This window comes from Triticum aestivum, chromosome 7A, assembly GCF_018294505.1.
Source record: "Triticum aestivum cultivar Chinese Spring chromosome 7A, IWGSC CS RefSeq v2.1, whole genome shotgun sequence".
Classification (NCBI taxonomy): Eukaryota; Viridiplantae; Streptophyta; class Magnoliopsida; order Poales; family Poaceae; genus Triticum; species Triticum aestivum.
The window spans coordinates 320,724,140-320,737,459 of NC_057812.1; positions in this window are offsets into that span (position 1 = coordinate 320,724,140).

Here is a 13,320-nt window from a genome sequence, read left to right on the forward strand (position 1 = left end):
ATCAATTTTGGTTCGAGTATGGATTACATGTATCATCATCTCGAATTCAAATATTTGAATCCCTTTTTTGTTCACTCCTTTCACGCCCATCTCTCTCGCATGCATGCTCCTTCAGGTAGCTATCACTCTCTTTTCTCCAGCTCACCCGCACGCTCACTTCATGTTTCTCCTATCCTCGCAAACATGGTCTCTCGACGTCTCCCTTGAGAAGTGTCACACTCTCCCTATCATTATACATTACACGGTTTTCATTATCTCTCACGTCTCTACTGTTCTCTGGTATCACTCGGTACCTAAGCTTTCTTTTTCACCGCCACACACACAGTCTCCACTCGTCTTTCACTTTGTCTTTCTCTCTATGGGATTCTCTCACACACCCTATATGTCTCTACATATGACTCATACCACTAAAATTACTCTCTCTCTCTCTCCTGTAGACACAACATTTGTTGCGGTCTCCTTTTCGTCTCCATCCCAGACTGACATTATTCATTTGTTTACCGATCAGACAACCCCGACTACCGTCTCCTCTCTCTCTCACAGACACACACACACACAACTCCTGCTTCCACTCCCCTTCCCGACTACCGTCTCTCTCTCACACACACAAAACTCTCGCTTTCGCACCCCGACTCGTATTTCTCTCACAAACATTTATCGACTAGCTAGCCTCTAGATAGGTTTATACACCCGCACACTCGTGCTTCCACCATCGCATACATGTCTCTCTCCCGCTCCTTGTATCTATGTAGATTTTTCTTCCCTTCTTGAGACACGCCCTCTCGATCGTGCACACACACACACTATCGCCTCATTTTAAGCTGATACCTATCGCACACACACTCCTTGTGTCTTTGTCACACATGCACTCCGTCCTCCTCCACTCTCCCTCTCTCTCACACACACATGGGCTTTTTGCAACAACTAGCAAGATGCCCATGCGTTGCACGGAACATCAAGATGCATTTGTATGAGTAGTTTATCTTGTGGGGGAAAAGGATGAACGAGGGAAGGCCTTATTTGCAAATGTGGAGAGGGGTGTGGGTATCTTTTTGCAAAATTGCCATAGTTTCCTTCCTATCCGTCAGATATAGATCGGACGGCCTATATTGCAGGATGGCAGGCACACGATCATCACCGACAATGCTTTTTATAAGAGTAGGGATAAAAAATAGAGTTGGTGATGATGGTGGGCCTGCCATCCTGCAATGTAGGTCGTCCGATTTATATCTGACGGATAGGAAGGAAAATATGGCAATTTACCCGCACTCTTCACCACATTTGCAGATAAGGCCTTCCCTCGTTCATCCTTTTCTCCCACAAGATCTTGATGTTCCGTGCAACGCACGGGCATCTTGCTAGTAAGAGTAGAAATTAGACATATACCACTTCTCGAATCTTGAAACCAACAACATTCCTCCCTTATCTCATCAAAACCGCCAAAGGAATATATTTTGAGTGAAACATAACATATTTTTAGTGATATACGTATTTCAAAACTAGACTTTTTTCTATCAAATCGGTGAATATGTATTAATCTACTTTGATCGTGTGGCAACGCATTGGCACATTGCTAGTAGTTATTATAATTTTTTGGACACCAGACAAACGGTGGAGTACATATACGAAGAGAAGAGGCGCACGCACGCAGTCGGCCTCTCGCTGTCTCGCACACATGAGTGTTACGTAAAGGCGACATTAACAAATAAACCCTAAAACCCTAGGTGCACGATTGCTGCATTCGCCGGTACCGGGTACGTGGTGGAGCACCTTTGTAGGAATAGTCAGCTGAGCACGCCTCCTCGCCGCGTAATTGCTCTGACACGGACGCGACCTCTCATAGCGCAGGCATTGAACCGGCGCGCCGGCCAAGAGGGCCGCACTCGCTGCAGGCCCGGCTGAGCACGCCTCCTCGCCGCGTGCAACCAGCTTAAGGCTGCCCCGCCTGCCTTCATTGAATCCGCGCGTGTGCCGGCAACACGTCCTTCCGCGAGCCGGCAGGCATTTTAGAACACAAAAAAGACTAAAATATAATTAATTTACGCATGGTCTTGACTTGTTGTGCTCGCACTGGTAGCAGGAACTAGTAGAGGATTTTCTTTATTTATAACTCTCCTCACATTTTTTTGGCTTTGAAGTGAATCATGGTTGTGGACATTATGTATGAATGTGCAGATATCTGTGAACATGAGTTTGATGTGGAAGTTGAACTTGGAATGTCGGGCTTGCGCGTGAACTATACCATGTCCAATGCTTCGTCTGTTATTGTTTGGAAAGTAATTGCTGTTATTACATGACCCGAAAAAATACATTTTGTGCCACATCAGTAGATGCACGGACATCACAACAGGCATGCTGACTGGATAAACATTTGAACCTAGCTATTATGAAGGAAATTTTGTATTGACAACAGTTTTAGATAGCAGGAGACGCCTAGCCTGCTCTGCCTCTGCTAGCTTATTTCTGGCTTCTTCCATCTCTTCTTTGGCTTGGGTGAAGAGAGCATCTGATTGCTCTTTTCGCTTCTTCAGGAACTCAGCTACATTCTCAAGGGCTGCTGCACGCTTTCTTTCAGCCTTTACTAATGCCACGAGGACACGAACAGCTGACGACTCCACCTGGCTTGTGTGTAATCCAGCATCATCTGGGAATTTGCACCTTGTGTCTAATCCAGCATCATTAGGGAACTGGCACCTTGTGTGTAATCCAGCCTCATTTTGGAAACATGATCTCGAGGTTGACCATACTTCCCTCCTCGCAGGAACTGCATCCTGACATGAAGTTACTTCTTTTTTAGATCAATACTCAGAGCAACCCAGATCCATTTAGTAGAAGCCAGATAAACAGAACTCGGAGAAGTGAATTCAAAAGGAAAAAATAAAAACAGACTACAAGGTGAGAACACCCACTTCCTACATCAAGCTAAAAACGAAAGCATTAGGACGATTAAGACTCTTCTTATTACACATCGAAGAACACCACGCTTAAGAGAAACAGAAACTACAACATATACACATCGAAGAACACGAGGCTACACGAAAGTAATTGAAAGGGTGTTACTTACCAAAGCTCGTTTTACAGGTTCGGTGCAGCTCCTCTTTAACTTGCCACGCTCCTTGAAGATGTCCCGAATATCCCGTGTTTGGTCTTCATTGCTCCTCTGCATGTTCGCACTCGTGGTTTTAAAATCTCAACATGGCAAGAAAAATATACTACTAGTAATACTCGCGCATCTTGTGGGCAACATTAAAGCACTCGTCTGCCATGTTAGAGCATCTCCAACAGAATCGCAACGCGCGGCGCTTTAAAAATCTCAACATGCTATCTCTACTCTCTTCTCTACTGTTATATTTATTTTATATTTATATTTAATATTTATCTCTACTTCCTTTACTGTCTACTTTTTTCTCTATACTTTTTTTCTTGCAATATAGGCCGTCCGATTTATATCTGACAGATAGGAAGGAAACAAATGGGAATTTTGCAAAAAGATACCCATACCCCTCTCCAGATTTGCAAATAAGGCCTTCCCTCGTTCATCCTTTTCTCCCACAAGATAAACTACTCATACAAATGCATCTTGATGCGTGCAACGCATGGGCATCTTGCTAGTTCTAAAAACCTTTCCATCATTTGCCACACTACTGGTTGCAGATGAAAAACCTACCCAAGCACAGCGCGATACAGGAGCGACGCACAATTACAAGCTGATATTCTGTTGGACAATGGAGGCTATAACCAATTACTTTTACGGGAACAATAGCACCCAGGAAATTTGAAGGGTAGGTATGAACAAAATTGGAACTGCACATGTACTGCTAAGTGATTCAATACACACATTACCAATCGAGGAGGAGAACGATGGTCGCGGCGGCCTCTGTGAGTCATGGTCGGCAACGGGAGTCAGTTCATTGTCCATGACGGTGGTACTTCTGCGCTTGGCGTCGGCTTCCGGGAAGCAGATCCGAGACCGTGGAAGACGATGCCGGGGAAGAGGCTCCGTGTACGACGACGACGGTGGACCGGCTCCAGTGCGGCGTACGAGGTCGTCGATGAGGCAGATGCGCTGCGGTGGACGAGTGCGCCGATGTAAAGGGGAGGAGCACGAAGGCTGCGGTGCCGTGGAGAAGTCTATTTTGCGGTGGGGATAGAAAATGGGGAGTATTCAGGTGTACTACTCTGGGTGCCGGGGTGGGGTTGGCTGGGTAGGGTGAACCTGAAGTTACGAAAACAGCCCCCTACCAAGCGTCATCCGTAGGCCTGTTCCGAAGGCTATGATGGTAACTTCCCACTGCTCGAATCAGGGTCGCGGGAGATTTTCCCGCCGACCTCAAAATTTTGTGACACTGGACTCCCCGTGTGGCGTGTTGAGTGATTCGGCTAAGCAACTAGCGAGTAGTAGTAGTAAACTCTGCATATTAGGTTTGACCGAAGTCAAACTTCCTAAAGTTTGACCAAGTTTATAGAAAAATATAAACATTTACCATAACAAATATGTATGATGTGAAAGTACATTCAATAATGAATCTAATGGTATTTATTTGTTATTGTATATGTTAATATTTTTTGTTATAAGCTTTCTGAGAGTTTACAAAACTTGACTTTGACCAATGCTAATACGCGGACTTAAATAAAAACGGAGGGAGTACACATTTGTTTTCTTAGTTTGTAGTGAACTAATCATTTGTTGAAATTGTGAAATAAATATATTAGGCTATTGACTTCGAATGTAATGGTCTATACAATTCAATAGTTACAATCATTGTCGAATCCCAAGATGTATACAAGGTCTATAGTACTTCACAACATGCTCAAACTCACATAATCCCAGTCAAATGAGAATCTAAATGCATTTCATAGTTATTACTTTGTAGGATGCAACAAAAACAACCATAACTCTACATCAGCCATTATAGAAGCAACATTTTGACATATCCCAATGTGTGAATGAAACGTGCAGAGAGAGCTTTTGAAGATGGAGCAGATAGGGCGGGAAAGATTGTATGTATGTGGACGAGAGAGTAGGAGACAAACCTAACGAGACAGAGAGAGAGAGATAGAGAGAGAAAGAGAGAGGAAGAAGTTAGGTCTGTGAGAAAGATGGATACATGTAATATACATGAGATGCGTGTGCATCTGGATTCTGTATACGTGGAAGGAGAAGAGACAACATGTTTGATGAGAGAGCTGGAAAAACATGGACGAGAGGGGAAGGATCTCGTGGGTTGAGGGATTGACAATTTTGTGCGGGGGAGAGAGGGATTGGTAATTTTGTGCAAGAGAGAGAGAGGGTGGGGGAGGAGTCAGTCAGCCGTCGTCACATCACCCTGCTTCCAAATGACCCCGCATTCTCTAGCGCGGTGTGGTCGCCGTCTTCGATCTGCTCGATGCCCTCTTTGAAGATTGAGGTGTTGTGCATGTTGGGGTGCAAAGAAGCACAAGCGAGAGTGGTCGCCGTATAACCTTGGATGGGGATGAATTGTGTGCTCGGGGGAGTGTGTGTGTGTGTGTGTTTTGTGCTGCGTGTGTCTTTGTGTGTGTGTGTGTGTCAGATATTGAGAGAAAACAAACCTAAGGAGAGAAATGGGTATTCACGAAGAGATTGTGCGGGCCTTGAGGTGGGCAGGGGCCGGGTGAGGGTGTCAAAATGTGCGCGTTGATGCATGTGTTGCATGCGACCGTGCGAGGGACGGACGAATCGAGAGAGATGGTTGTTGTGTTACAGATGCTCCTCTCTCTGTCTCTCTCTCTCCCTCTCTCTCTCACACACACACACAAGTAAGGCCCTGTTTGGTTCCAAATAAGTCACCAACTTATAAGTCGAAAAGTGCAAAAAGTGACTTATTTTGCCAAACGGACCCAACTTATAAGTCACCCCAACTTATAAGTCATAAGTTGCTCCACCCCAACTTAAAACTTATAAGTCACCCCTTTTTACGTGGGTCCCATCACCTTTACATTAAAAACAAGGTGGGAAGGTGTGGTCAGGTGACTTATAAGTCAGATGACAACCAAACAGGCGTGACTTATAAGTCACTGATTTTAAGTCACCTGACTTATAAGTCAGGAGAATTATTGGAACCAAACATGCCCTAAACTAGAAGACCGTTCTCTCATGTATACACAACGTATCGGCATCTGTCTATGTCTCACTCATGCATGATCATTTGCACATTCACACCTCTCTATGTCTGTATCACACGCACACCGTCTCCACATTGCCCTTCCGCCACAACACACATATGGACACATACACACGTTCTCTCTCAGTCACACACACAAAATCAGTATTAATAAAACTAGGGCGCACCTAAAACGTCCAAATCCAAATAAACACGAATTGGAGCTAAATTCAAATATATGGAAATATTGCAGCGTCAAGAACTTTCACAGGAAAAAAAGTTGAGTGATATTCGAGGATTGTTTTCACACACACGAAAAGGTTCGGTGGATGTCCTTCGAGCGCGACACGGTGACGCACTGTTCGATCGACCGCGTGGCCGCGGTTCACGCGCTTGCACTGGATTCCGTATCATGGTTGTGGTACTAACTAATAAAAGCGCTGCCTAAGTCTAATGTTTACGTGTACTAGTACGGTTTTATTTTAAGTTTGACCAAGCTTATATATATATAACTAAAGTAAGCTCCCACACGCGTACTCATCAATATGCCGCCGCTGCCGTTGCGCATGCCGGCGCCCTCCTGCTCCGGCCAAAAATTTCTCGCCCATCACCGCCGTGTCGCCGCCATCCCTGTTCCATGAAGCTGAAGGCTCGCCCGCTCACGTCGTCTACAGTCCCTCCTCGCGATGCCGTCGCGCTGCCAAGCACGCGAGCAGCTGGTGGAGCCGCGTCTATGCACACAGCGTACAAAGAGGAGGACGGGTGCGTGTTCCAGCACGCCGGCGAGGAGGAACTACCGTGTCATTGTCGTCTCTGGCCGCGCGGAGGAGGCACGCACGGTGGCTATCGCGGCGGAAGCCGCTCGCGCGTGCGTCGAGCCCGCAAACCGGGCGCGGACGCGGAATCTACCTTCGAGACCTTGAATGCCACGTGGATCCTACAATCTGAAGGAGCAATTTGGGTCAGTCGACTCATGTGAGCTGTTTGATGCAACATGGATGGCTAGAAGGGCTTCTTCCACCTCTTCTGCCGTCTTCTTCCTTCGCTCCGTCGAACTTCTTTCACAAATCGACTGACCCAAATTATACTACTACTACGAACATATTAAGTATAGTAGGAACACGAAGATACGACCAGTAGTACCAACTGCAAGAAGAACAGTAGTAAGACATAGTACTAGTACTACTGTACGTACTAAAGAGTTCAAATAACGAGAAAGAACATAAACATAGTTCTGATGGGGCCTCAGCACAACACACCCTTGAAAATAAACTAAGAAACTAGTCCGCTTGACACTGCAGTAGAACCAGCATGAGCGACGGCACTGCCACCTACTCGGAGTCCGAGTCCACGTCCTTGACTTCGTCCTCGTCCCTCTTCCTCTTCCTCTTCGCTGGCGCTTCTTTGCTTGAACCGAACACTGGGCTCTGCTTCTTCATCCAACCCTTGTAGATATTTAAACAAAGGTAGGCATCCATTGCTGCGTACAGGATGTGATCTTCATCTAATGTCTTCGACTCCCATGCATGATGAAACTCGTGATGAGGTTTCTTCAGTTTAGCGTACGAAGGATCAATCATGGCTGCTGCCAGGGTCAGCATTGAAGGTTGAGAGGAGGACACCAGGCTTGCCTTCTGGAGATCGAAGGGCTGGCCTACAACGAGACCTATCCGACGCAGGACATCCCTGTCGTTCTTAAAGCCTACAGTAACGAATTTCACTCTTTTGTCCTTGAGGAAGTTCTTAAAATCCTGGCACTCAACGTCGGCATGGCATATGTGGTAGACCAAGCAAACGTTATGTACGCAAACCTGGATCACGGCGGGCTTCTTCCTCTCTTCGTCCTTTAGATCCTTCTCTCGTCCCAGGACTGTGGTGTACTCAACATCTAGCCCAGCGACCCACTCATCCGTTGAACTGTTGAACATGCGTAGGAAGCGAGCAAGCCATGCTTTCACCGTCTCGGATCCACGTGTGTAGATGACGATGAACTGATCGCCGGTGATGGCTCTAACCTGGTACTCAACGGCGACCATGGAGATTTGGGAGGCCATGGATTTTGGAGGAGGGTTAGGAGAAGTTGAACTGTTGTACCCCGCAAAAAAAACTGGGAGCGAACTAATGTGAAAGGACGAGACGACTGGGAGCGAACTGTTGTAAGGTAGAAGACGGGGACGAGTAGGGCGTGCGAACGGCGTGGGGTTGCTGGCTTGCCCGGTGGATAAACGACTGCAAGCCCCCAAAGAGTTCTCGAGAACTATGCGGGACCCACTAGATGTCATGTCTACTAGACCCATATCGTAGGCCTGACGGTATAGCTTCTGCCTGTTCGCACGCCATGCCGGCGCGTGGATGTAACTTCACTTAATTCCGTCAAACGTCGCGCCTCCCACGACCTTCGCCTCCCTCGCGCGGTCGCGCCCTTTGAGACTTCGACCGGCTATAAATGAGCAAATTTTTTTGCCTTTTTTAGACAAGCAATTTTTTTGCCTACTCCACATGCATGATACTCCCTCTGGTCCTTTTTACTCCCGTCAACCATTTGCAAAGTGTTTGACCAAATTTATACTTTTTTTGAACACCACCTTATATTAATTAACCAGCCACACCAGTACACTCATTCGATACAATATTCACCACACAGGGCGGTACGTTATTTACAAGAATACCATCTAATCTATTGTCAAAGCTATACTTAGCGATTAAGTGTGCCACCTTATTGGCCGAACGGCTAATCTTTGACAATTGAAGATTGTTGATCAACTTCGAGATGCTCAACGCTTTCATCTTCAGGTCACGCATAGCAGACCTGTCATAGTCCCCCGATGCAAGAGACGCTACCACAAAAGCGCAATCAGTCTCTAAAATTACAGGATTATGAAGAGAAATACCTATGTAGAGACCGGCAATGCAAGCCCTAAGCTCCGCTTCCTCCACGCTTTGACAGGCATCAATGAAATCCCACGACCAAATTTATACTAAAAATATCAATATCTACAATACTGATTATAATGAGTATAAGAACTACGTTTTATAATGAGTGTAAAAATATTGATTTGACATTGTGAATGTTGACACATTTTTCTATAAGTCTGGTGAAAGTAGAGGTACATTGACTTCAGACAAAACTTAAATGCACAATGCAGACTAGTTCCTCCGTCCAGGTGCGTGCCATGTCCTATCTTGTCATCACAACAAGGTTAGCTATTAGAGTACCACTACCTCCCTTCTAGTTTAAAGGGCTCGATTCAAAATTTCACCTACTCTTAGCAAGATAGTAGAGGCGGTGGAATAGTTTTTGAAGTCTGCAAAAGTACTCAACTAGTGCTGTCGTTCTTCACAAAAAAATGTGTTTACCAATGCATGCATGAACACTAGTTACTCTAACCCCCCTCTCTTCTTTAATTCTTTGCCACATCAGCATGTTTGCTATTCCCGTGTGCATGATACCAGCTAAGATACCACCATTATGGCCAGCCTTAATCATCGCATGCAATAATTTAGTGCACCTTGAAATATGAACATGTGTGGGGCGTGTATGTTTTTAATGACTTGAGACTATACCTAGCCCAGCATGCAAGATGACTTATTATGCACCGTTCCCCATACCTGCAGGAAGCCCGTTCGTCTCCGAATCTTTTCCTCTCCATGTGTGGAAACAATATGCCTGCCAAACTCTCCTTCTCCCTCCGGCGGTCCCACCACTCCACCCCGTGTGAAAAAATCTGCATGCATGACTCTCCTCCCCCCACGCTCGTCCAATCCGTTGTGACCAGCAATATTTCCACCCCTTTGCTCCCCCATAATTTACTCCAACAAATATGCCCACGTAGATGTTACTTAACTGCAGGTGCATTGGGTCACTAACATATGGGCCCAACAGGGGCCTGGCCCACATGTCAGTGACGCAACCGGACCTGCAGTTAAGTTAGTGCAGCTCAGTCCATATCTTACGTAGGTGTGCCATTGCTCGCTATAAATAATGCGCCTCCCACGACATCGCTATCTCCTCCTCCTCATGTTCACGTTCATCGCTATCTCCTCCCCCTCCCTCTCAGTCGATCCTCCAGTGACTCCGGCATGGTGAATGGGTAGCACATCTCGTACTTGATGTTCTCCGCCAAGGGCCAGTAGTGACCGTTGCATGCATCCGTGAGGTGATGCACCATGTCCGTCGGCGAGCCACAAAACGGCATCGGGCACTCATAGAAGTGGACGAAGAGCTCCTTGGAGGCATCGACCAGGCCGTCCATGAAACGGGAGTGGCTGTAGGGGACGTTGCACCAGTTGAATATATGAGCAAGTTACTATGAGATTTAATCCGAATAAGCAGAAAATAAATCATGAATTCTACCATGATTTCAAACAGGAAGGACAGAAACACATACGGTGCAACGGGAGCAGCACCATTGGCATTGAGGTTGTCGCCCATGTCCAGACACCACGTAGACACGGTCTTTGAGCATGGTTCATAGTCGTTCCACGCTTGGGCATTGAAGTTTGTAACAGATTAGAATATACTACTCCTCCGGTGCTAGTAGTAGAGCAGAGTCCTACTCTACTACTCTACTCAAGCAAGTTAGGGCATAGCACTGTAGGGAGTATCAGTACTGTGATCACTCAAGCAAGTTGTCTGGCATCGACATGACCCTACGCTGCTAGTATGTGTCTCGTAAGTCAAGCGGCGTGCTGTAGTCATCATCACCTGTCCACTTCCCGCAGCACATATTCGCTTCTCCATCTTTGTCCGCACATAATCTTGTCCAATCTTCCATCCCTGCTAAGGCGCCTCCTCCCCTCGTCCGAAACCCAAGCACTAACAATGGAAGAACCGAGAAGTGTCCGCTAAAAGAGTGGCTGGAATTCGCTCCCCACAGAGGTAATCAAGCTCATTGTTTCGCTGTGGACAATCTCAGTACCATGCCGCTTGCCGCGTGCTCGTCGGGGTTGTACCGTTTACTCAAATGCCTTAGGCCGGAGCTTTTTAAGCCATCTCCTTGCTTGCTGATGCCGCCTGATCTTCAGAAACGGCGTGTCATGCAGCATAATGATCGTAGGGTGGCGAGCATCAACCCCCTTGACTGCGATCCGATCCCCGTCATCCTCAACTACATTAACGGTATGTACTGGGTCGGCATGAACACGTCTTGGATGGTGCTCGTCGACGGTCGCGGCAGCTGGATGCTCGTGGAGGTCTACACCCGGCGATTGATCCCCCTTCCTTCGATTAACACTGCACTGCTTTGGCACCACGGCCCAGAATACTCGGAATCTTACAGTAGCCAACATGATACCAAGTTTGATTTGCTCAAGGTTGTAATCTGCCAAGTGCCCACAAGATCTGCGAATTATAAAGACTTCAGGCTAATTGCGTTCTTCAACCGCGGTCTCGCCTATCTGACAGGTCACTGCGGTAAGTGGATAAATCTGCACGTCCATCGCAGGATCATACATCCTCCATGGTTCTCTGATGCCATTGAACACAAGGGCTTCATTTACGCTGTCGACTCCTTCTATGGCTGGACGTATTGCTGGCCTACTCCAGTCATCGCTACAAACGGCTGTTACAGCAGTATGTTACTTTCCTATGATATCATGATGGCTTGCTTATATTACTGTCAACATTTGCTGAAAAAATATTCATGCTCATAACATGCTGTTCTTAAGATTGACTAAATCAAGAGCCCTTTTTTATTTGACTCCAACTTGATATGATGTTGTAGGCCGCCTGGTGTCCCTACCCTTCCTAATCCCAGAACCTTTCAAAGAAAAGCGGCATGGCAGTTGCAGGTGGTTCCTGGCTCGATCAGACGACGGCGAAAGATTGATGATCGTTCGCACGTACCGGACGTGTTGTTTCGCGGAATACAATCACAGTCACTGCAAGGTCTTTGAGCAGGATCCCAGCTTCTCTGGGCCTTCAGGAATTTTTGACTGGAGGCTGGTAAGTAGCCTTGGTACATGCTCTCTGTTTGTCGGACTGAATTATCCGATTAACCAGGAGATAACCGACGGCAAGGATCATGATGGCAGCGCGGTTTCGTTCATCAGGCAAAATTGTGTGTACACAGCGTACCATGCGTCTCTGCATGCACCATACCCTGATATGTGCCGCCAGACTCTGTAGCCCAAAGTAGGAGAGAGGGTCGCAAGTATCAGGCTTCGACCTGCTGGCTGGAGTTTCCCCCGTCAGGCACCCATCTGGTTCAAGCCGTCAGCCAATCTCCACAGCTTAATAAATAGTAACGTCTAACTGAGCCAGTTAGTTAGATGCGTACACTTGGTGTAGTAGGATCTTTATTTGGTTTGATGCATACACTTGTTATTTTATGGTAGCCCTTTTGTAATGATGGCTGATGTTAGGTTTGGAAGAGAGAGCTGCGTCTTCACTCTTCTGGCCTGCTTACTGCTTCTGTTGCACCCCCAGCCCTGGTTGCTGCTGCTGCTGTTTTCAATGTACAATCAGTAGTATATTTCGTCTGTTGGTTGAATAAATGTGTTGTTACAACGACAAACACAATGTTTTGGAAGTCGTTGCACGGTTCGATCCTTTAGTGCCCCATACAGTACGTAGCGCATACTATTTTTCGTACCGAACACATTTTCCACTTGTTGATAACATGCAGCCCACTGATGAAGGCCCAATAGAGAAGCCCATAATTAACTGGAAGGGAGGCTCTCACATGAATCCGGCCCAGGTACATGCTCATGGTCCCCTAAACATAAATAAATAAATAAATAAAGCTAAATGCTCATGCACCAGTTCTTGAGGAAAATAGGTAGCCCAGTATTTCTTTTTCAAGAATACCCAAGCTAGGCTTATTTGTTTTCTCCGAATTACTGGGCTGCAAATCTTTCAAGACGAGGAGGGATGCATTCCGGCCTGGCTTCAGAGTATGGTCAATGTCTGTTAAAAGTAATATCAAAAGGGGTTGAAAATTCCAAAAAAATTATAGCAAATCGGATCTAAGTTTCTTTTTTTGTTTTTGTTCTTCACTGATATCTTATACGTATTTTATTGGATTTAACATGACATAGTACTAATTTATTTTTAAATTTGTTTTAGTATGGCTATTAATTTTTGGATTAAGAATATTTCGTCCGCCAGCAAAAATTTGCGAATTTTCGAAATTTCACACATATTTAGTTAATTTTTTGACCCTGGTACTGACCAGAAAATGGCCAACAATTCTAAAAA